Source organism: Pipistrellus kuhlii, unplaced genomic scaffold (genome assembly GCF_014108245.1).
Source record: "Pipistrellus kuhlii isolate mPipKuh1 unplaced genomic scaffold, mPipKuh1.p scaffold_m20_p_6, whole genome shotgun sequence".
NCBI lineage: Eukaryota > Metazoa > Chordata > Mammalia > Chiroptera > Vespertilionidae > Pipistrellus > Pipistrellus kuhlii.
Genome location: NW_023425562.1, coordinates 61,706,543 through 61,729,316, shown reverse-complemented (window position 1 = coordinate 61,729,316; position 22,774 = coordinate 61,706,543). Strand labels below are relative to the sequence as shown.

At 38.5% G+C, this 22,774-nt stretch overlaps 1 protein-coding gene across 6 annotated transcripts in view; it reads right to left on the bottom strand.

Annotated features, from left to right (window-relative positions):
- Positions 1-22,774, bottom strand: part of PLCB4 (phospholipase C beta 4) — a 365,947-nt gene that overhangs the window by 323,592 nt on the left and 19,581 nt on the right. For 5 of the 6 annotated variants that reach the window (XM_036417991.2, XM_045574871.1, XM_045574870.1 and 2 more), the window contains exon 2: positions 16,411-16,465. The exons of the other annotated variant lie outside the window; for it this stretch is intronic. The gene's annotated coding sequence lies outside the window, so the exon portion shown is untranslated. The remainder of the gene's footprint in view (positions 1-16,410; positions 16,466-22,774) is intronic. 6 annotated transcript variants of the gene reach the window in all.

Here is a 22,774-nt window from a genome sequence, read left to right as displayed (position 1 = left end):
ACTCATTCTAAAAAAAAAAAATCAATGGAAAAAAATGTCCTCAGGTGAAGATTAAAAATAAATAAATAAAATAAATGAAAAAAAAATGGATAAAATCAGATTTATGAAAAATTTCAAGTATTTCGTAGGCTTGTGGTCTCAGCATCGGAATTAGCCCTTAGAATAAAGTTCATCACTTAAAAGTAAGAAATTAAATAGAAGTGGGGAATACAAAATAAAGCCCTTTACCTTTGGGCATGCAAAAGAAGGATCACAAAAGACACTATGGACACCATCTGCAGGTGTGAGAGTAAGGGCGAAGAGATAGTGTGGCCAGTTACTGTGTAAAGTTCACAGTCATCGGGTGGATTCGTTGCTGAACATTAGCAACAAAGGCTGGTATCCCTGCTCACGTTCTCCAGGCAACAGAGCTAGCTATGCACAGGCCCTTAAATGTGAGGTTGGTCAAGGCCATCAGGAGGAAACGTATCCTTTTACAGCAGCATGCGTGGACAGAAAGAAATGTCATTACTCAGGCATCCCAGGAAGCTGTGCTCATTCTCCCGGGTGCCACAACAACAGTTCCAGAAAGCTGCCTGGAACTGGAGAAGCGGGCAGTTAAAACAAGCTGGGAGGGGGAAAAAAAACAAAAAAACACAGAAGCTGGGAGGATCCCCGGTGACATCAGCCGAAGACCCTGCCCAAGAAGAGACCCAGATGGGGCCAGCCAGGGCTGTGAAAACCAACCCTGGCCTCCCCGCTAAGCTGCTTCTCTCCTTGAAGCACAGACAAAACAGGATATTCTCCCCACCCAGGTTCATCTCACATAGCTCATCTCTCCTTTCCTTGATGACTAGTAGCAGGGAAAGGGAAAGTCTGAGAGTTTGGAACAAGATTCCGCTTTAGTATTTAACACCTGCTCCTCATGCATCGAGATCAGACAAACCACCATCACCATCCTGCTGGACTGGATATTCATCCTCTCCTACGGATGATACAGGTCACATCCTAAGCAAAAGTCACACTGTGGGCTTGATCCAGGTCCTCCCTGTCCTACCCTGCTGACTGTCACACGATGCCAGTCCATACCCCTGACTCCCTTTTTTATGGCATTCTATTGACAAGGAAACCCAACGACTAGAATTCCACATTGATGCCATATTGATAATGACCCAGGGGCATGGAATCAAACATTCTGAATCAAATGAATGTTTAAATATAGGTAGTATTATTTTATCCACTTGCTGTATTAGAGTTAGCCATTTGGCAACCTGAGTTATTAGAATACATACAAAATTTAGTATTTCCACAATTTTGGTAATAAAGAAACCTATCATTGGCCTAGGTAATAAAGTGTCTAACAATATGTGATTTCAAAAAAACAAAACAAAAAAACACACACCAATCCCTTCTATTTCCTAACTAAAATAAAGCTGTTTATTTGGATATCCCAGGTAAAACGAATCTGAAAAAAATAACAAAATGACACACTTTACTTGGAAGACAAGCAACCTTACTATGGAGAGGACACACACTGCCTGCCCTCTGCGCAATCAGAGGGGGAGTTTCCTTCCCCAAAGGCCAGGGAGGTCCTCAAACCGTGTCCTCCTGGTGGGCCGCCAGGGTGCTGGATTGCTATTTGGGGAAGCATTCTGGGAGCTGACCGTGAGCCAAGGCAGCAGAGGATTCCGACTCTGAAACATGTCAGGCATTTTAATTTTATTACAATTTCAGCTATGTAAGCCCAGACCTCAGAAAAAAAGAAAAGAAAACTTGATTACCAACCTCTTTTTCCCTTCACAAATCCATTACTTTATCTCCTAAGTATAAGCCTTCAGACAGTACTTGTATGCTCACATAAATGATATTCCAGGCACACAGGACCACCACTTCCTGCTACCCGCTCCCCACTGCATTTCAAATCTCATGTCTCATTTTAGTGGGCATGAGGTTTTTCAGTAGTTATGTCCTTCAGTGAGGCCTGTCTTGGTGGAAAGAGAAAAACCTGATACTTGGCACAGTGAGAAGCTGAATTTAAAAAAAGGGAGGGGGGCCAAAACCAGTTTGGCTCAGTGGATAGAGCGTCGGCCTGCGGACTGAAGGGTCCCGGATTCGATTCGGGTCTGGGGCATGTGCCCTGGTTGCGGGCACATTCCCGGTGGGGGGTGTGGGAGGCAGCTGGTTGATGTTTCTCTCTCATTGATGTTTCTGATTCTCTGTTCCTCTTTCTTCCTTTCTGTAAAAAATCAATAAAATATATATTTTTTTAAATAGGGAGGGGGGAAGGATTGTTATAATTATAGTGAGAGCTTTTGATGCAAATTCCTTTTTTCATTAGGGGAAATTTGCATATCTCTGTGGAAGGAATCCCCATGTTAAAAGTACACATGAAGCTTTTTAGCTGTAGTCTAAAAGCGATGAACGTGTCCAGGAATTGAATAGGGAAACTGCCGATAAATGTGCTCCAGGCCTTGTCCAAATAATGCTGTTTATTTTAGAAAAGGACTTTACAAGTGTAGTATATAATATTTAAAAGGTATACCATCTGTGCTGGAAGAATTGAGGGTTATCCTTCAGGCCGAGACAACCAGTGAAGAGTCAGGCACTTGTTTCACTGGTCTCCAAAACTTTCCTAAACTCTGGTTCATAAAGATAAATACATTTACAAGATGAATACATTTCTCCTCAAATTCTGAACATCCAACTAGAGAACAAAAAATTCTCAGTTCTTAAATGCTATGACCCAATGATATTTTTGTGATAAAATAAATGAAGAATGGTGAAGGGACCATCCAAAACGAAGATCCATTTTTAATTTGCTTTAAATTTATGCATCCATTGGTTGATTCTTATATGTGCTCTGACCAGGGGATGGAACCTGCAACCTTGACTTATCACAATGATGCTCTAACCAACTGAAGGACCCGACCAGGGCCTATAAATAAAACTAATCTTAAAAGAACTGCCCACCAACAGGAGAAAATTAGCCATTTGCATTAAAAGCAGCCTATCTCTGCCAGGCCTTCCCAAAGCAAACAAGTTCACAGTGGACTGGGGAACTCTGAATCCAGGAGCGTCAGCAGCAGTTGTCCACATTGAAAGTTTGGCGTGGAAGGCAAAAACAAAATGAGTATAAATGTTTTATAATGCAGAACCTTTCAAGATGATCACCATGGTCTACAATGATCTGTCACCTGGGTTACGTCCCAGCTTTATATCCAGAACCTTTATAAATGGGACACTTTGAAAAATAACAAGGAGGACAAGCAATTTTTGGAAAAGTGCAAAATGTTCACAATATGTTAAGTGGGAAAAGCATGAGATCACGCTTTTACAAAACAAACAAAAACAAAATGCATCTGCACTGCCGTCTGCATTGATGCTCCAGTGCCACGTTCCGGAGTCACCTTAGCAGGTGCACTGCCAGAGCGAATCTGGGACCAGCAGTCCTGCCAGGGCCGTGCTGACATTCCTCCCGGGTGGGACAGTCCCGAGGAGGACCAGCACTAAAGAGGGCATCTGTGGCAAAGCTGAATCTAACATTATTGAACGTGGCATTTACCAAACAAATGACCTACTAACATTCTTACCACCTCACCTCGGAGACAATCTGTTGAACACAATAACCAATGGCTTAAGGAACACCGGTGGATCCAGAGAAAATGATACTGAAATACCAACAGCGGTGGCCTGCGCATCATGAAATTTAAAATTATAATAATTTTCTACAAAGCACATTTATTACTTTCACCATTTGGCGGGCAGGGGGGGGGGATGCAATGCTTTGGGATGATAAAAAATGCCATGCTGTCCCACTGTCTTTATTTCAAACCATTCAGCGATGAAAAGTACATTCAGAACTTTAAATGCCAATATACTAATTTGGAGAAAAGTAGGAAGATTTGGCAGTCTGTAGACTGCCACGTGGAGGCTAACTACAAAAGAGATGTGGTCAGCTTAAATACCATTCTCAGATTGCTAGTGTCTTATGAAAATAAATGAAACCAGGAGTCCAGCCTTGGCAGGCAACAAAGAACCTCTCTGCCTCTCTAATTTCCTGTTTATACTCTCAGATGCCAACCATTACTTGCAGGCTTTTCGAGAAATTTTAAATATGTAGAGTTAGTCTAAATAATGTCCAGTCTCTTTATTCCCCCCACATACAAAAGACTGTGCAAACAGAGGAGAAATCATAGTTTGAGGGATATCTCTATGTCTGAAATAACAACGCCTATATCACTGGGAAAATGTTTCAATCCTATGTTTTAAAGAACCAAGTTTTATTAAAATAAATGCTAATCAGCATACATGTTCTTCTCAAATATTTTTTGTACATACCTTCAACTGTAATCTGTACTGCAAAATAAATAATTAAACAATTGCAAACAAAATAGTTGAAGGTATCCTTGATGTTACATTCAATTTCTTTTCTTTTCTTTTCCTTTTTATTGAAATTATTGGGGTGACAATGGCTAACAAAATTGTACAGGTTTCAGGTGCACAATTCTACAACACATCATCTGTGTACTCTGCTAGGTTTCAAATGTTGTACAAAATTAACACACTGCAAAAAATAGTTGGGTGCTGTGAAATATCCATTTATTAACAACAGGAGAGCCGCTAAGCTTCTCTGTGAAAACTTTCCCAAGAACTTGAGAATACTGGGTGCACAGAGCATAAAAGCTGGAAGAGGTGATCCTGCCCCTCCACTCCTATCACTCAGAACACTGACACCTCAACTGGTTAAGTGGCCCACTGGTCACACTGCTGGTTAGGGTAACATAAAGCCAGGTGATAGTTTCCAGAAGACTAAGGCTTTGGAGTCATAACTGGAAACTCCCTGAGCTACTTAAGACAATAACTGCAGCTCGGCCTTGGCAAGAACAAAGAGATAATATTTATGTGAGAATGAACTTATTCCATCTGGGCCTGGCACACAAAGCTTCCCCTTCACTGTAATAGGATTGCACTTGAACTTGTTCTGCCTGTTTTCCAAATAACTTTTGGCTGATGCCATAAAAAACCCTCCTGTTATTTTATCTGAACCCAGCTTTTATAATTTGATAAGCACTAGAATGCAGGCATTGTGTGTGTGTAGGGGAGCGAAGGGTTAGGGGGTCAAATGTTTGTTAAATCAAGAAAAAGTCATTTTAACCCATTTTTAAAAAGTCATTTTATTTCCCACAATATGCATTCAGACACCACATGAATTCCCTACAAATTAAAATGGTTCAATTTTACTATCAGTAGCTATATACTATAATTTTGATTGTTTTTGTTCTGTCTTCTCCACTAAAATGTAAGGGGCTACCTGAGTTTTTATCCTTTTTTTATTCACTTTTAAAGCCTGAGCTCCTAAAGCAGTGCCATGCCTGGTAGGTATGCAATTAAGACTTGTTAAATGAGTGAATACATGAACCCCTGTAGCCTACTCTTTTTTATTTGCAAAAGATCATGATCATTTTCACATAAATAAATACACCTCTAACACAAAGGGACAGAGACAAGTTTGGCCATGAGTGGGAGAGAGTTGAAGCTGGGTAATGGTTGTATCGGGATTCTTTATACTGTTCTTCCTACTTCTGGGTATATTTGAATTTTCTATAATAAAAAATTCTAATATACATTTTCTTAATTATTTGTAATAACTACATAGTCTTACTCTATCATAACTAGTTAACCACTGCCGTGCTGAAGGGCACTTGGGTTCCATCTTTTTCTTTATTACAGGTGGCGCTGGAATATTATATAACTATCTGACTATAACCATAAAATAAATTACTAGAGATAGAAGAGTTTGCACATTTAAAATCTCACATATACTACCAATCTTCCCTTCAGAAATTCTGAACCAGAGTATTCTCCCATTAGTGCAGTGGTTCCAAACTTATTTTGGCCATGCCCCACCTAAGCATCTCTAAAATCCTGATACCTGCCCTGTGACATATAATTCTTATTATTTAAAAAGTGAACTCCTTAGTATAGGGCTGGGGTGTTGATCTGTGAGTGCCTTGGGTGGGGCCTGGATGAGGCTGGTTGACCTATTTGGAAATGTCTTTTGTGTGAAATATATCATTGGGCATGTGGTGGTATTATTGATATGAGAAAATGCTAAGTAACTGATTTACTATCTGAAAAGGGATTTACTATCGGGGAAAGGGAGGGAGGAAAAGACTGAACATAAACTGCACCTATGGATGAGGACAATGGGGGATGGGGAGGGGGCGGAGGGTGGGATGGGAACCTGGTGGAGGGGGGAAGAAATGAGGAACCTTTGTAACAATTTGAACAATAAAGATTGATTTTAAAATAAATAAATAAATAAATAAATAAATAAAATTAAAAAAAAGTGAACTCCTATTCACTTGGAACAAGCATAAAAGGCCATTAACTTGGTCTAAACAAACTTTCAAAGAACATGGCATCCATGAACGAGAAAAATAAAAGAACAAAAGGATAATTGGAGTACTGAGGAAGAAATTGTTTAAAAAATAATAATCATATGAAGTGATATGAAAAAAAGCAAATAAAGTTTCAAAAGATATAATAGAAAACTGAAATGCATAGATATATCACAATATGTATTTGAATACTATGTACGAAGCCCCTAGAACCATAAGAAATGGAAAAAAAAATCACGATTAATAACTCATTCTTGAATTGCCCCCTTAAAAATCAAATTGACACCCTATGAGGTGTGTGCCCCATGTTGGGAACCACTGCATCAGTGCATTAAAGCTATGCTTCTCAGAGTGACCCACAGTGACACTGACTGCAGCTGTCCACTCTTGGTTCCCAATGGGGGAGGCTCAGAAATTGAGAGAAAATGTAGAAACTTTTATGGGAATTCGACTGAGTAATTTTATATCTGATGAACACCTTATAGAAATAAATTTCAGATTTTATGTTGTCTATTTTCTTTTTCTGGTTATTTATGTTATTTATTTTTACTGTATTTTACAATATATCAATCAAAAAACAGACTGGGGGAAAATAGTCCTTCACCAGTTTGAGAAGAACTATGTTATAGTACTCCCTTCCCCACACCATTACCAATTGTAGAGGTTTGTTTTTGTTTTCTTTTCACCATTGTTGGTTTAATTTGCACTTTTTTTTATTGATTTCAGAGAGGAAGGAAGGAAAGATAGAAAAGATCAATAATGAAAAAGAATCATTGGTCGACTGTCTCCTGCAAGCCCCTACTGGGGATCATGCCCGGGCACTTGCCTTGACCAGGAATCCAACTGTGACCTCCTGGTTCATAGGTGGACTCAACCACCTAGCCACTCCATCAGAGCTAATTTGCACTTTTGATTGTTAGTAGGACTGCACATACTTTTAATGTTTGCTGGCCCCATATTTATTATTTTATGAGTTACCTATTTATATTTTCTCCCATAATTCTATTAAGATGTTCATGTTGTTGATAAAACCATAAGAGGTACTTGTAAACCTCTTTGTACATTAGGAATATATGCCCTTTGTTTGTCATATGTTATGCAAATATTTCCCCAGATAATGTCCTTTAAGTAAGTTAATATGGCATTCCACTTCACTAAAATAAAATAATAAAAGATTTTAAATGATTTGTATAGCTTAAAATTTTTAATTCTTGCCTTCGTGATTTCTACTTAGAGATGCCTTTCCCACTACATGATTGTAAAATATCCATCCATATATTTTACTCATACATTTATAACTTACCTTGTTACATTTATAATTTTTATACCCTAGAATTATTTTTGTATGAGGTGTTTGGAATGGATTCTGCTTTAGTTTTCCAGATGACTAGGCAGGTGTCCCAACACCTTTTACTGAATAATTCATCTTTTTCCTTCCAATTTGAAATGCCAACCTTATCACATACTAAATTACCTTCTATACTTATCTAAAAATAGATTCTATATTTTATTCATTGATGTATTGTTGTATCATTACAACTGTTCAATCATCACGAACACATTATTCTTTGATATTTGCAATGTCAAGTACCTGAGATAAATATTTCTTATAATTCTGGTTTTATAGGTTCATTCTTCCAGATGAACTTCAGAATCATTTTGGCAAGCTCCCCAGTTTGATAGGGATTGTATGGTGTTTGTAGTTTAACTAAGAAAAACTGATATTTTTGAATTACTTTCCAAAAACAGAGTATCATTCTCCACAAAGTTGCAACTTATTTTATGTCCTTTGATTAAATTGTATAGTTTTCCTTGCTTAGTTCCTATACACGTCTAGGTAAGATACTCCCATCTTTTGTACAGTTATCTATCATTATTACAAATAAAATCTCTTTTTAATAGTATTAATGTTGGTAGTTAAGTCATTGCATAGTTTTATTTATTTTATAGTAAAACAGCAATATTAGTCAACAATCGGTTTTCAGGTGAGTGTAAACACACTTTGTTAATTCCATTCATACTCTCAAAGCAAGCACTTGTTTCATGTATTTCAAAATATTACAGCATTTAAAGATTAATCCAATATAATAAAAGCCTAATATACTAAGTGTCTAGTCATCTGATTGACTGTTCAACTAATCAAAGCATAATATGTTAATGATATGCTAAGGCCGTTCAACCGCTGGCTATGAGATGCACTGACCACTAGGGAGAAGACGGTTGACCAGTTGACTAGTCACTATGACGTGAACTGACCACCAGGGGGCAGATGCTTTGACCAGTACGTTAGCTTGCTGATGGGGTCCAATCAGGACTGAGTGAGATGGGTCAGACTTGACCTCAAGCCCTCCCATGGTTTCCTCCCTGGCTGGCCAACCTCCTTCATCCCTCCCCTCCTGACTGTGCACCCATGGGGTCTCTCAGCCTGGCCTGTGCCCTCTCGCAATCCAAGACTCCTCGGGGGGTGTTGGAGAGCCAGATTCAGCCCAAGGGCAGAAAAACCAGTCACTATGATGTGCACTGACCACCAGGGGGCAGATGCTCAATACAGGAGCTGCCCCCTAATGGTCAGTGCATTTCCACAGTGGGAGTGCCACTCAGCCAGAAGCAGGGTTCATGACTGGCAAGTGCAATGGCGGTGGCAGGAGCCTCTCCTACCTCTCCAGCTGCACTAGGGATGTCCAACTGCTGGCTTAGGCCCAAGGGAGCAGGCCTAATCCAGCAGGTGGACATCCTCCAAGAGCTCCTGGACTGCAAGAGGGCAAGGCTGGGATGAGGGACCCCCACCATATGCAAGGATTTCGTGCACCAGGCCTCTAGTATTATATAAAAAGATGGACTCCCTTCAAGGGACATAAATTCTACTAGAGTATATAAAACACAAACACATGTATATCTACACTAATAAAAGAGTAATATGCAAGTTGACTGTATAGTCATGACACCGACCAGCCAATCAGGAGTGAGTATGCAAATGAACCCAACAAAGATTACAGGTTAATTTGCATATGCAGGCACAGAGTGCCTGGGCAGGAAGGGATGCCTGCTATGAGGGGAGGAGGGGAGGGGGGTGGAGGAAGTGGGTAGGAAACTACAGGAGTGGTGCTCCAGCCTGAGCGGAGGAGACTGAAGGCTCTGGACAGAGCAAATATGGAAGGTGGTGGTCAGAGCAAAGGCCTGGATCCTGGGTGCCAGAGGAAAACCAGTGCTGGCAGCCAGGGGAAGGAAGGCCTATTGCACGAATCTTCATACAATGGGTCTCTAGTATTATTATATAAGAGAGAGCCTGGGAGGTCTTTAAAGGGGATAGAGTTAAAATTTACTATAAGAGAAAACAGAGGCATTTTATATAAGAATAGGAATCTTCGTGAGAAGATAGTATCTATTTGGAGCACAGAATGGTAGAATATGAAAAGATTACCAGCATAACATTCTAGGAAGAGAGGGCAAAAACAATATATGATCAAAGGCAAAAGGAGAAAAAGCCCCAAGTTTGGTTGGAGCACAAGGAAAGCTAAAGAATGATTAGAATAAACATAAAATTGATCATTCTGGAGCAAAATGAACTTGTTTCCTGCCTGGCAGAAAATGGGGAACGATGGGAGCTATGTTTTAGGGAGGTGAATAAGCCAGGAACCATGCTATGAGGAAGCCCAAGCAGTCCACGCACAGCCCACCTGGAGGTAAACTGAGGCTCCTGGCCCTTAGATTCCAACTGACAGCTGGGACCAACATCTCAGAAGTGAGCCTTGTGGGGTGCAGTCAAGACACTCTGGCTGATGGCACAAGGAGGAAAGGCAAGCCTCTCTGCTCTACCTGCCCTCACTGCAGATTCAAGACCGTCGTGATTTTGAGCACTTAGACTTGGAGTGGTGTGTTGCATGGCAATAGTTACTAGGACAGAGACCAATTTAGAGACTCTCACAATAGTTCAGATCAATAAGATCAAGAAGCAACTTGAAAGCAGCTGTGAGAATGGGGAAGAAGGGTTAGATGGTTTGAAGACACAATCAATAGGAAGATTGCAGCCTAAAATGTAAATTTTAGTTTAGCCCTTTAGTTATTTCTGTAAGAATTACCTAGATAGAAATAGTTATTTACTAACATTTGGAATTGCACATTGTGGTAAGATTAGAATATTTCAAAGCCAACAGTTCTTCCCTCTCACTACCCACCCCCACACCTCTCACTTTCCTACCACATTGCTATCAAGCTTGAACATTTTATTTGCTTTATCAATGGTATGTGAATTGAAATGATGGTGGGTGAGGTCCAAGTAAAGCCTTAAGAGACAGTAAAGGCTTCTCGTTGGTCTTTACACGTCTGCCATCGCAGAAGAATGCCCCATGCAAATACCAGGAGAGAGACAGACACAGGGAGCAACCCTGACCCCAGCCCACATCTTGGAGCCAAGCCCAGTGGAGCACAGCCAAGGTAAATCAAATCCTAGCTAACCTCCAGATGCACGAAGGAGAAATACCTATGATAAAACATAATATAAGTATTAAGCCATTGTAATAAGTAAATAACTTCTTGTTGTACGGCGCTGGTTTGTTATTCAGAAACCATTAAATCTGACAAATATATTTACTAATATTTGGAAACTGCCCATCATCTCATCACAAATGTAAACACTCAAAATTCCAATTATCAATACTATGAGATGCCTCTCATTTAGAGAAATACAGTATAGACAGATACACACACTGGTATTTTAAATGCTTGCATTTGATCAATTAGGTGATACAGGTTCCTGCAGATAGAACCTTTTAATATATGACTTGGTTTTTTTCTCATTCTTGACTTCTTACTACAAACACACTCTCTGGATGGAGATTCTCTGGTACAAAGTAGTGCATGTGACCAAACTAGAGACACTACAAGCAAGATGTAGGGATTCAGCATACAGGAGCAGTTCTCAAAGTTTAGTCCCAAGACCACCTCAGGGGCACCATAATTTCATGATGACACTAAGGCAAATGAACACTTGTTTTTTTAACTCTCATTCTTTCCCAAGTTGGAGTTCTTCAGAGGCCTCATCATTTTTGATCTCTCAACAGAAAACAGAAGCAATTAGGAGAATCAGAATACCTTCTATTAAGTCAGAAATTAAAGAATTGCAAAAATATAAAACAACACCACTCTCTTCACCAAACTTATTTTCAAAATACAGTAATTTTTTTTAATTTAAAAATGTTTTTATATTAACATGTAATGGATTTACTATTAGTATCTAAAATTAATAAGCATTTTTAAAGTCTTCATCTTCCTTTCTAACATGGCAGATATTTATCATATAGGCCACATAAACAAAAGCTGTTCAGGATCCTGAATAATTTTTAAGGGCATAAAGGAGCCTGAGACCAAAACATTCGAGATATATTCTCTTCGATGGAAAAGAGTACACGTCAATATGTTAATATAAAAAAAAAATACACTGGAAGAACAGACTTTAAGAAAAGTGAAGGTAATGGGAGTGAGGTTGTGGGGTTCTTACAAGAATAAGTCCTTAACATAAATATTATCACATCATAATTTAGATAAAAGTGACAGTCATGTGGCTCCTTTGTGCAAACCTTTTACTTTGTTCATAATAATCTTCCTGAATAGTGCCTGGAAATGGTAGAGTTATGGAAGGAGAGATTAAATCATCTGTCCCAAGCTACACAGCATGGACACTAAAAATGTCGTATATTTTGCTCAAGCTGTTACATAGCACTTGAAAGATGCTCTTTCGTTATTAAAGGAGGGAAAATGGAGGCATACTAAGTCAACAGAAACAATCTATTAACATAAATATTTATGTGTTTATTAAGCATCCCCACCCCCACAGGACTCAAAACATTTTAAATATATGGCATACTTAAAATCTCTGTTAAACCTCACAAGCACACAGAGGCTATTTCTATGATTTAAGAAAGGAAATATACAATAAACTATATTAGTCAATATACAATAAACTAAAACATAGATATATTAAATCCCTAACACCTCAGCTCTGCCAAGCAATCATTTACACATCGTGCCAAATGTAAAGGGATCTCTGGACCTACGACATGGAGATTTTTGAATGAGCATCACGTACTTTCTTCCTCTGCTTTAATCCAAGATGACTTCATAGCATCCTTTCCACCTTCACTGTCTGCCTCTATAGCCTACATGAAACCCTTACACCTGGAAGTGAAAATTAGTCACTAAATTTGGATACTCGGAAACCACAATCTTCATTTAAAAAGTCACTCAAAATGCTGATTCTCCATTTTACAAAACTAGCAAATTGTTTTTCTAATAAGACATAAAGCTGTCTTCTGATTCTTAGGTCTATCTATCGTATAAGCAATATGGGGCTATAATAGGAAAATATGAGTCCTAGCTTCTCCAATAGCTTCATCATAACTATGTTTAACTCATGCTACTGTGCAGTAGCTACTATGCAGAGGAAGATTCCAGATAATGAGCAACTAAAAAGAGAAAAATGTCAGCAAATAACTGATAAGAAGAAATGGTAACATTTACATATCTAAATGAGAGTGTATAAGGCTAATATCAGCTTCTGTAACAAATAGATCCAAAAAAATGTATAAAGGCTCAACACATAGAAATTTATTTCTTCCTCTCATGCTCACATAATTTATACGTCTTCTTCTATTGTATAGAGTTATTAGTAGGAAAACTGCACATATGATCATCAAATATGTTCTGTGCAGAAACATGTAGATAGGTGTTCCTTGTTAGTGAAGAGACCTTCTTCATGCAACAATTTAGACCCAGATTTCTTCAATCCTATCTCCTGATCATACACTACACTTCACAATCACATGCATCTAACAAGAGGAACAAAAAAAGACAGAGCTTGGAGTTTAGGAGAGGTGTCCCAGATTTGACACAGATGGTCACACAGCTGCTGTGTGCACCACAGTAGGGAAGCAGTACACAGGAAGAACAGACAATATGCTTAAACACCACGTAAAACAATATGGCACAGTCTGCTTGTTCTGGAAAACAAACAAAATAGGCCCGTCAACCTAGCCACTAAGAATCAGAAATGTGACTGTTCACAGGCAATGGTGTTGATTAGAATCTGAGCAGAAGAAACAATCTCTACCAAAAAAAAAAAAAAAAAAAAAAGAAGAAGAAGAAAAACAAAAGATGTTTCATTCCTAAACCAAAAGGGGATGTTTGTAATTCTGAGATATGCATTCTTTTTAGTAAAGGTTAATGATAGAATTTATTTCCCTAAAAGAATGTCAGGATGTCTTACCTGTGTTATGACTAATTTCATGAATCACTGATATCTGCTTCTCTTGAAGATCTTTAATTATCCTGTCATTATTACCCCAGGTAGAGGAAAATGTTAGTTGGAATAGGTGAAGCTAGTCTGGCCTCCTAACATATGCAGAAAAGCTGTTTTCCTTAGCATTTCTATTTTCTTCTCAACAGTCGACTCTGTTACACCTACCACCAAAGTTGCTGGCCCTGGTCACCACAACTAGCTCTGTACACGGCCACCAGTGCTGCTGCGTGCACCAGATGGGCAGAATTCTAAGCCATCAATCACTCCAGAGGCACAATCCCAGGTTTGGCAGACCATAAATCCTGTGCTCCTGCTAGCTGGCAGAAGTCAGGAAAAACAAAAGTGGGTATTTCTGTTTCAGCAATTAAAAGGAACAAGGGCACTCTCACCCACCCAGTTTCATACAATGGTGGGTTTCCCCCAATTCAGGAAAAGTATTCAGATGCTGGGAAACCCAACTGGTGACAAGTGTCTACTGCAGACAAAATGTTAACCTCCTGATTCTTGGGTTGACATTCAACCACTGAGCCACTTTTAATGTGGCTATAATGACCCATTTTTAATGTCAAATGAATTAATAACCTTTTATAAGTTGTGCTTTAATTCCTGTAAAGAAAATACATTATGTCAAGAAGCACCTCTTAATACAGTAACACTTTTTATTCATGTACATTTCTTCAGAACAGCAGCAGCTACAGAGAATTGTCAAATAGTCATATACATATGCATGGGGCGTGAACCATCCTTGGTACTACCATGGGCACCGAGACCTCTTACAATATCCCATACTCTCCTGGGCTCTGTGGCCCACACAGGTTAGGAGCTGTCTTTTAAATACCGTGTCTCTAAATGTCCAGCCGATATGTGACAATATGTTGCAGAGATGTGGGTCACTGTTCACATGAGAGTCTTTAGAGTTAGAGAAATGAGAAAAAGCATCTTTCATAACGTTTGAAGTCAAAATTTTCAATGTATATCTACGTAGTAGCAGATAGATAATAATTATTTATGCTTCAGCTAAGCCCAGTTATCCTTTTAGATTCAACGATCAAGGTCTATTTGAATTTCCCATAACTCTTATGTTCACCAAGTTCCTTCCCTATCATCATTTCATCAAAAGTATCTTCACCCTCTGCCTGTGATTAACTCCTGTGTCTCTGTATCATCTTTGAAGCCAACATCTGAAGAAATAATTTGAGGGAAAAAATATATAACAAGCCTTTACTTAGTCACTTTGCAGTCATTTCCCTGTCTATCTGCATATAACAGATTTTTTAAAATCCATTTCTGAAGCAAATTAGCAGTTTGATGTCTCTATTTTCAAATACTCTCTTGTAGTACTGATGTCCAAATGCTGAGTTTACACTGGTGTTTCAGCTTATCTTTGGTAGGCCAAATAGTCCACCTTAGCTTAAACCCTTCTATTTCCAATTAAGAGATTAGAAAGCATGTTTGTTCTTCATGCTAGATTCCCAAAGATTTAATCTAATTCTTTTTTACCATCAAGAGGTAGGTGAGCCGAAACCGGTTTGGCTCAGTGGTAGAGCGTCGGTCTGCAGACTGAAAGGTCCCGGGTTTAATTCCTGTCAGGGGCATGTTGGTTGCGGGCACATCCCCGGTAGGGGGTGTGCAGGAGGCAGCTGGTTGGTGTTTCTCTCTCCCTTCCTCTCTGTGAAAAATCAATATATATGAGGTAGGTGAAGTTTTATTAGTAATATGTGGGTAGCTAGCTTGGGAGCTGTGTCAGAGAGGAGAACTGAGCTATTCCTAGGCTGGAGGTGGACAAGGTCACTGACAGTTGGAGATGAACAGTCACTTTTGTGAAGCTGACAGAATAAAGAGAGACCCCATCACCATCACATTATAAAACGAGGAAGAAATGTTTCTACACCATAAAACTTCTGCCCAGACTTGCTCAAATCTTACAACCTGAGAGGAGCCCAAAGGGAAACATTGGAGGCTAATGACACAAGGTCATATTTGACCTCTGTGATCTTGGAACATCACAGATTCTCAGAGGAGTTCCTGTGGCACTTGTGCGCACAACTTTCCTGACTCTGCGGGCCTTGCTCTGGTCATGATGCTGTCAGAATCAAGATCCTCAAACACACCTTTTAGAGTAAAATTTATTAGATGAAAATAAAACAACTGCTGGGCTTGGAGCTCAGCCCATGAAATTTAAAAACATTTTAAAGAGCCCAGATAAATTACAAAAAATGCCATAAACCAAAGAATGCTCATAACTTTGTTACAGCAAATAAAGTATGGAGCAAATCACAATTCACATGATGAAAATAAATCTCATAGAAAAAAAATAGGAAGATATGACAACCTTTCCTAGCCAGATCATATTCTACTTCCCAACTCTCTGGCCTTCCTAGAATGATGTCACCCACTTGGGGGGGGGGGGGGGGGAAGGACCATATTTCATCAAGATAAGCTAAAATTAATCTATTTCAATAAAAAAAAATTGTAGCCACTGACATTCACTTATTACATGTCACATATAGACTGCTGTAGATATCAAACACTCGCTCAGAAGAGTCATTCTTTTAAAAAGCCTGGCAAATTCAATGCTGAATTTAGGAAGCTGAATATGAGATTTTAAATCAACCACAGTACAGGCATTAACAGCATAAAACTTGCTTCCAGATTAAAGAGTCTAAGTTGCAATTTAATCAAGATAACACAATTTTTGAAAGTCACAAATTAATTTTTAAAAGGACATACGCCTACCTTTGTAAGGAAGATCACATTTCAGGATTCCAGATCACAGGGAACCCGTCTTCTCCTGTGGGGGAAAAAGAAGAAAGGCTATCCACTAATAACAGAATTGCTAAGGTGAACTTTAAAGACCTGCCCAAATTCCCTCATGTTATGGTTTCAGGTACACTATTAAACAATGGAAAACTTTCAAGTCAGAATTAAAATATTTATTTATATCTAAATGATATATTTTGAAGAGCTTTTATTCCAATTATTTGATTTCTAAGGAGCAAATGGGTAAAAGCAAATGGAAATGGATAAATGTTAAAGGGAATTTTTCAAAACTAGCATTGAAGTATTTCCTTCATATCTATTCCAATGACTATTCTCAAATATGTTAAGTCCAAGAAGTAAATGTATAAATGAAGAAATAAATGTATAGAACTCCACTTCTATTTATATTTCCCAGTGCAAAAATGAAATGAAGAGGTTGTAATAGACTGTGGAGGTAACAGAAGGTAACAGAATTATAAGCTGATGTCTCCTGTTGAATTTTCTTTTATTGTCCAAGCTCATAAGAGCATATATGGGCTCTATTTTTCTTATCTTGGACTTTTAAATCAAGAAAAGCATATAAAGAAAAGTAAATCAAAATAGGATCCATCTGATTTTATTTTACATTTATTATTTTCAATAAATAGTTGACATAAAACTTGCTAATCACAATCAAACACTACGTGTAATTCTTCTATTCAAAATTATGTGTTGGTATAAATTAAAATAGCCTAATATTCTAATTTTATATACTCAAGCCCAAAGAAGAAAATAAATTATTTGGTTTTAAAGAAGTTAACCATCTACTATTATAAATCACTTCCATTAAATCTAATTAAAATGACCAACGGAATAATGTCCACAAGAATACCATCCTGACTCTGACCCTGGCATAGCAGGTTTCCTTTGAAAATTAATTTAACTTTCAATATGAATAATGATATGTAGATTCAGAAACAATGGCCAGATTTCTTACCCAAAAAAGCCCCAAGGACTTGAAATGACTACCAGTGCGTAAATTCAAAGAATGCGTGCACGCACACGCGCGCACACACACACACACACACACACACACATCAAAAGGAGACTCCTAGATTATCTGGTGGCTGCTTCAGTTACCACCTTCTTTTCAGACAATAAAGATCCTTGGTAAACTTTAAGTAAGAAATTCTCCCATCATACCTGCTTATAGCCAAGGTTGAGTACAATCCTTCTTGGCCACATTTAGCTCCAGAACCTCTTTCTTTTGAAGCAACACCAATCCTCCACATGGATTCCCCTAAGCAAGCCAGAATCTGAAGCCATTTTTTCTCCTGCTTTTCTTCACTGCAGCTATTAGCCAGCATTGCTTGGGCTCTCACTGCCAATACAGTAGTTAGGGTCAGTGATAGCTGTCTATTCTATTTCTGAAATTTCAGAGGCAGGTCAACTCTGCTAACAAAAGAAAGGCAAGAGAGACTGATGACTGATATAGAAACATGGGTCAACAGTCATACATGGAGCCAAACCATAATCAATGGCATAGCAACAACTGGGATAGAGTTTAGAGCTTGTAGATTTCCAGGTTATAAATGGGCCATCCACAAATAATAAAGCTAGGATTTGCTTCAAAACAATGCAGTTGGGGTTGTTGATGGGTAACAGATGAAACAAAGTGCCCATGGTTTTGTTATAGTTTAATGATGGTTTAGTAATGCTAGCTGAAGGTTTAATGATGGATATATATAAAGGTTCAATGTAATATTCACTATAATTTTGTTACATTTAAAATTTTCTAAAAAGTTAAAAGATGGTCATAAAGTGCCACATGAGGAAAAGTGAACAGCCTGCAGTTATGGTTTTATAAGTGAAGTAATAACGGCCTTGAAGCTTCCTTCCAATATTTCATAAGCCAAATTAGAGGTATATATTTAACTGCAATAAAGCCCTGTTTTATGTCAAGTATCTCTGCTTTGAATTAAGTGATATCAACATAGAAATACTGGTTATCTCATGCTTGTTGAATACTGTGGACAGTTAAATATGCCTTTGGTTAATATAAGCAGGGGGATTGACAACCTATAATTAATATCAATGTGATCTATTTCATGAGCAAAAACTTTCTAAACAAGAGTCTATGTGGGGACCAATTAAAAATAGTCTCTCTTAGTGCAAAATTTGGGGTCACAGGTAAAAACTATCAGCTTTACAACCCACTTCGGCTACCTGAATCATCTACTGCTGTGAAACAGCCACAAGATGGGCTCTGTATAAATGATACCACTAATCTAGCTAAAATTTGAAAGAGACTAGAAGAGATCACATGAGGCTAGAACTCAGCTTTCACAACAAAGAAAAGTCACACACCAAGTAAAATCATTCTCACAGCCTAGGAATTTGGTTGAAAGACCCACTACTGGAAATCTGACCTTGAACACAGTTTAAGGAGAGAACCTGGTGAATCTGTGCAAACCTGCCTCAAAGTGAAACAAGGCAAGAATAAACTTGGGTTCCCTTGGAATAGAATATGCACAAAACTGCTGAATCCTAATATGAGATTTGATGATTACAAAAAACAAATGTAGTTGATGGTTTTCTGTTTTCTTTTTTAAGTTTTCCTGGCCTAAAACACTCTGTTTCCTTTCAAATAAAAAGAAAAAATAACAATACCCAATTATGAAAAGGGCAATTGTCTGACTTAATGGATAAGCACATAAAACCTGGGAGAGTATAATGGGAAAGCCAGAGCAACTCGGCCTTATGAAGCAGGCTTCCAAATTTATCTGCAAAAAGATCAAACAAAGAAGGGAGTGTGTGGGTAATAATTATGAATGAGTTGCATGATGGAGGTCAGCTAAACAAAATTCACTTGTTTTTAATTTGAAAATCACAGTTCCAGCAATTTACTACATGAGCTAAAAGAAGTTTTCAGTAGCTAACTTCCATAGTCATCCATGAATTTTTATTCATGCAGCCATATTTTGTGGTCTAGTTTTATTAAATTGGGAATGGTATATTGTAATATATTAGGCATTTAATAAATATTTGTCAAATAAATGAATGAGGTGGCAACTACTGCTTACCAAATCATGAAATATAAACCTAAGGCTACTAGAAATGATAAAAATAAAATCCCCATATATGGCAGTCATGACTATTTGTCTAACTAATACTCATAGTCTTGATTTTCTTCTGGGTAGCAAAAGGTCAGGTTAAAATGGCTAGTTCTCCATACTCCCTTGCAGCTAGCATGGCCATGTGATACAGTTTTGACCAATGAGATGCAAGAGAGAGAGCAATCCCCGATATAGTTTATTCTCATACATGAACATATCCTCTTTCCTCTTTCCTGAGAATAACTACTAGGAGGTGCAGAGTTATTTCGTAACCATGAGGACAGAAGGCAGACAGCAAAGAGGGAAAGGAAAAAGGAGCCTGGTTTTCTGGTGGCATCCCTGAGATGCTACACTTGCCCAAAATGTTTAGATTACTAAACTTGCATTTCATGTTAGTAGTGACAAGCTTCTGTGAGTTTAGGCTGCTGCTTTCCATAAATTCACTGCCAAAAATATTCTAACAAACAGCAGATATAATTTATCTCTCCCCCCACCATCCCATTCCCTGGCTGTGTTCTCAGAAGCAACTGCTATTTTCACCAACTCTGATGCTCCACATAACTGTCCAACAACAGTTATGTAATCATCACTGACTTCATCAACAGTTTGCACTTGTCAAGAGGATGCCTCACACTAAAAGGCCAACCGCTTAAGGGGGAGCAGCTACCAGGAAAACCATAAGAAACAACAAGCCACTCAACATTCTACCACTTCACTCTCCTATTAGGGACACAAAAGAAAATGACAGAGAGAGAGAGAGAGAGAGAGAGAGAGAGAGAGAGAGAGAGAGAGAGAGAGAGAGAGAGAGAGAGAGAGAGAAGAGGGCGCAAAGCTATTCCACAGTGATTAAAAAACGAAGACTCTTCTAACGTAAGTGTCTTCAAAATCTGTATGACTCACCAAGAAAAGAAAATCTTTAGAGGTATGGCTAACATAAACATCAGAAATGAAAAACCTCTAAGAAAACAAGAAAACACTGCTACCTTTAAGGGCTGTCATGTTTCAGATGAGGGTATTTTGCACTAATACAGGGTCTCAGCAATGCATCTTCTGTGGAACTTAAAATTCCATAGTCATTGCCCTGGCTGGGTGGCTCAGTTGGCTGCAGTGTCATCCCATATACCAAAAGGTTGTGAGCTCAATACCCAGTAGATCCATATTCATAAGGCAACCAATAGGTGTTTTTCTCTCTCACACATATTTCTCTCTCTCCCTCTCTTCCTCTCTTACTTTCTCTCTTAAAAAAATAAAATGAAAAAAATGCTGCCCTAACCAGTTTGGTTCAATGGATACAATGGATAGAGCATCAGCCTGCAGACTGAAGGATCCCAGGTTTGATTCTAGTCAAGGGCATGTATTTTGGTTGAGGGCTCATCCCCAGTAGGGGGTGTGCAGGAGGCAGCTGATTGATGTTTCTCTCTCAACAATGTTTCTAACTCTCTCTCCCTTTCCCTTTCTCTCTGTAAAAATTCAATAAAATATATTTTTAAATGCCTCTAGTATGGATTAAAATAACAATAATTCTTAAAAAATAATATAGTCATTCCTCTCTTATATAAACTCTCTTGATATAATATAAACTTCCAGCCAAAAACGGTTTGGCTCAGTGGATAGAGCATCGGTCTGCGGACTGAAAGGTCCCAGGTTCAATTCCGGTCAAGGGCATGTATGATACATTGGTTGTGGGCACATCCCCGGTAGGGGGTGTGCAGGAGGCAGCTGATCGATGTTTCTCTCTCATCGACGTTTCTAGCTCTCTATCCTTCTCCCTCTCTGTGGAAAATCAAAAAAATATATTAAAAAAAAAAAAAAGGAATATGAACTTCCAGAGCTGATGAAAGCTGGCATATAACAAGTACTGACAAATGCTGAATAAATTAATGCATGAGCAAAACATACAGATTACTTTTCCAAGAGACTTGATAAAAAGTATTCAATCCTAAAAAAAAAATAATAATAAAATAAAAAAAATAAAATCTGGGGGCATCCTTTCCAGAAATATCATGAGATGTATGAATTGTTCAACTGACCCACCATGACATATTTAATTGTCAACTGTCTATAGAAAGAAAAGACCTACACTAATGAAGTGGCTATCATAAGACAGCTGATGTGTTTAGGCACTTTATACCTAGCATTTAATTAATCTTCACAACTAGGATCTTTCTTTCAGATGAGGACAAGTTCAGAGGGAGCTAAGGACCTCACCAAAGGTCATATATCTAGTAAAAGGCAGGCACAGTATTCAAACCCAGGAAAGTCAGCTCTCACTTTTCTATTTATCATGCTGCTTCCTCACTTTGGTCTTTACTCAAATACTGCTTATAAATTGTACATGTACATTATCTGAAAAACACTCACTAGAATCTTCACATTTATGGATGCAAAAGTATCTGCAGAGTGGGGGTCCACCGTAACATCAAACACAATTACTGTTTGGCCAGGTAAGAAGCCAGATATTTTACATGACACAGATAGTGATCTTCTCTAGTTCATCTTACAGCTGTAAAATATAGCAAAGATTTTACATACAAAGAAACAAAACCCACTGCTTCTATGCATATGAGATAGCAGATCTACTGATGCAATCTATACTAATCAAAGGGTAATATGCTAGTATGGCCAGGTGACTGAACATCTTTCAGATGTTCAACTTTCTTCTGGACAGTTAGGGAGCAACCAGGCTGGCATGGGGGCTGTTGGGGGACAACCAGACTGGCAGGGGAGTAGTTGGGGCAGGGGGACAATCAGGCAGGCAGGCAGGCAGGGAAGCTGTTGGGAGCCAGCAGTCCCAGATTGCTAGAGGGATGTCCAACTGCTGGTTTAGGGACCCCCTCCCCACCCCATGCACAAATTCCATGCACTAAGCCTCTAGTTTAAATAATAGTTTAAATAATAGACTCATTTGAACCAAAAGGTGTGGGGGAGGAAACCTATAAAGAAAAAGAAAAACAAATGCATTTTGCAAAAGAATCCTCACACTTTTTTATTGAATAAATAATACCTTTTTGAAGTCGATGAAAAGCTTAGTGAAAATATTTATCCAGTAAACAGCTTAATGAAATAAACTGCTACAACTCCAAAGAAACCTAATTTAACAACTTCATAAATTATCATGGAGAAGAAATAGATTCACCACCCCCGGAACATTTGGCTATTATTTGTATGCAATATGTGTGCAGTCTTTAATGTACTTGCAAAGATGGAAACATTAGCCTCAGGGTTTTAGCCTAAACATGAGCCTC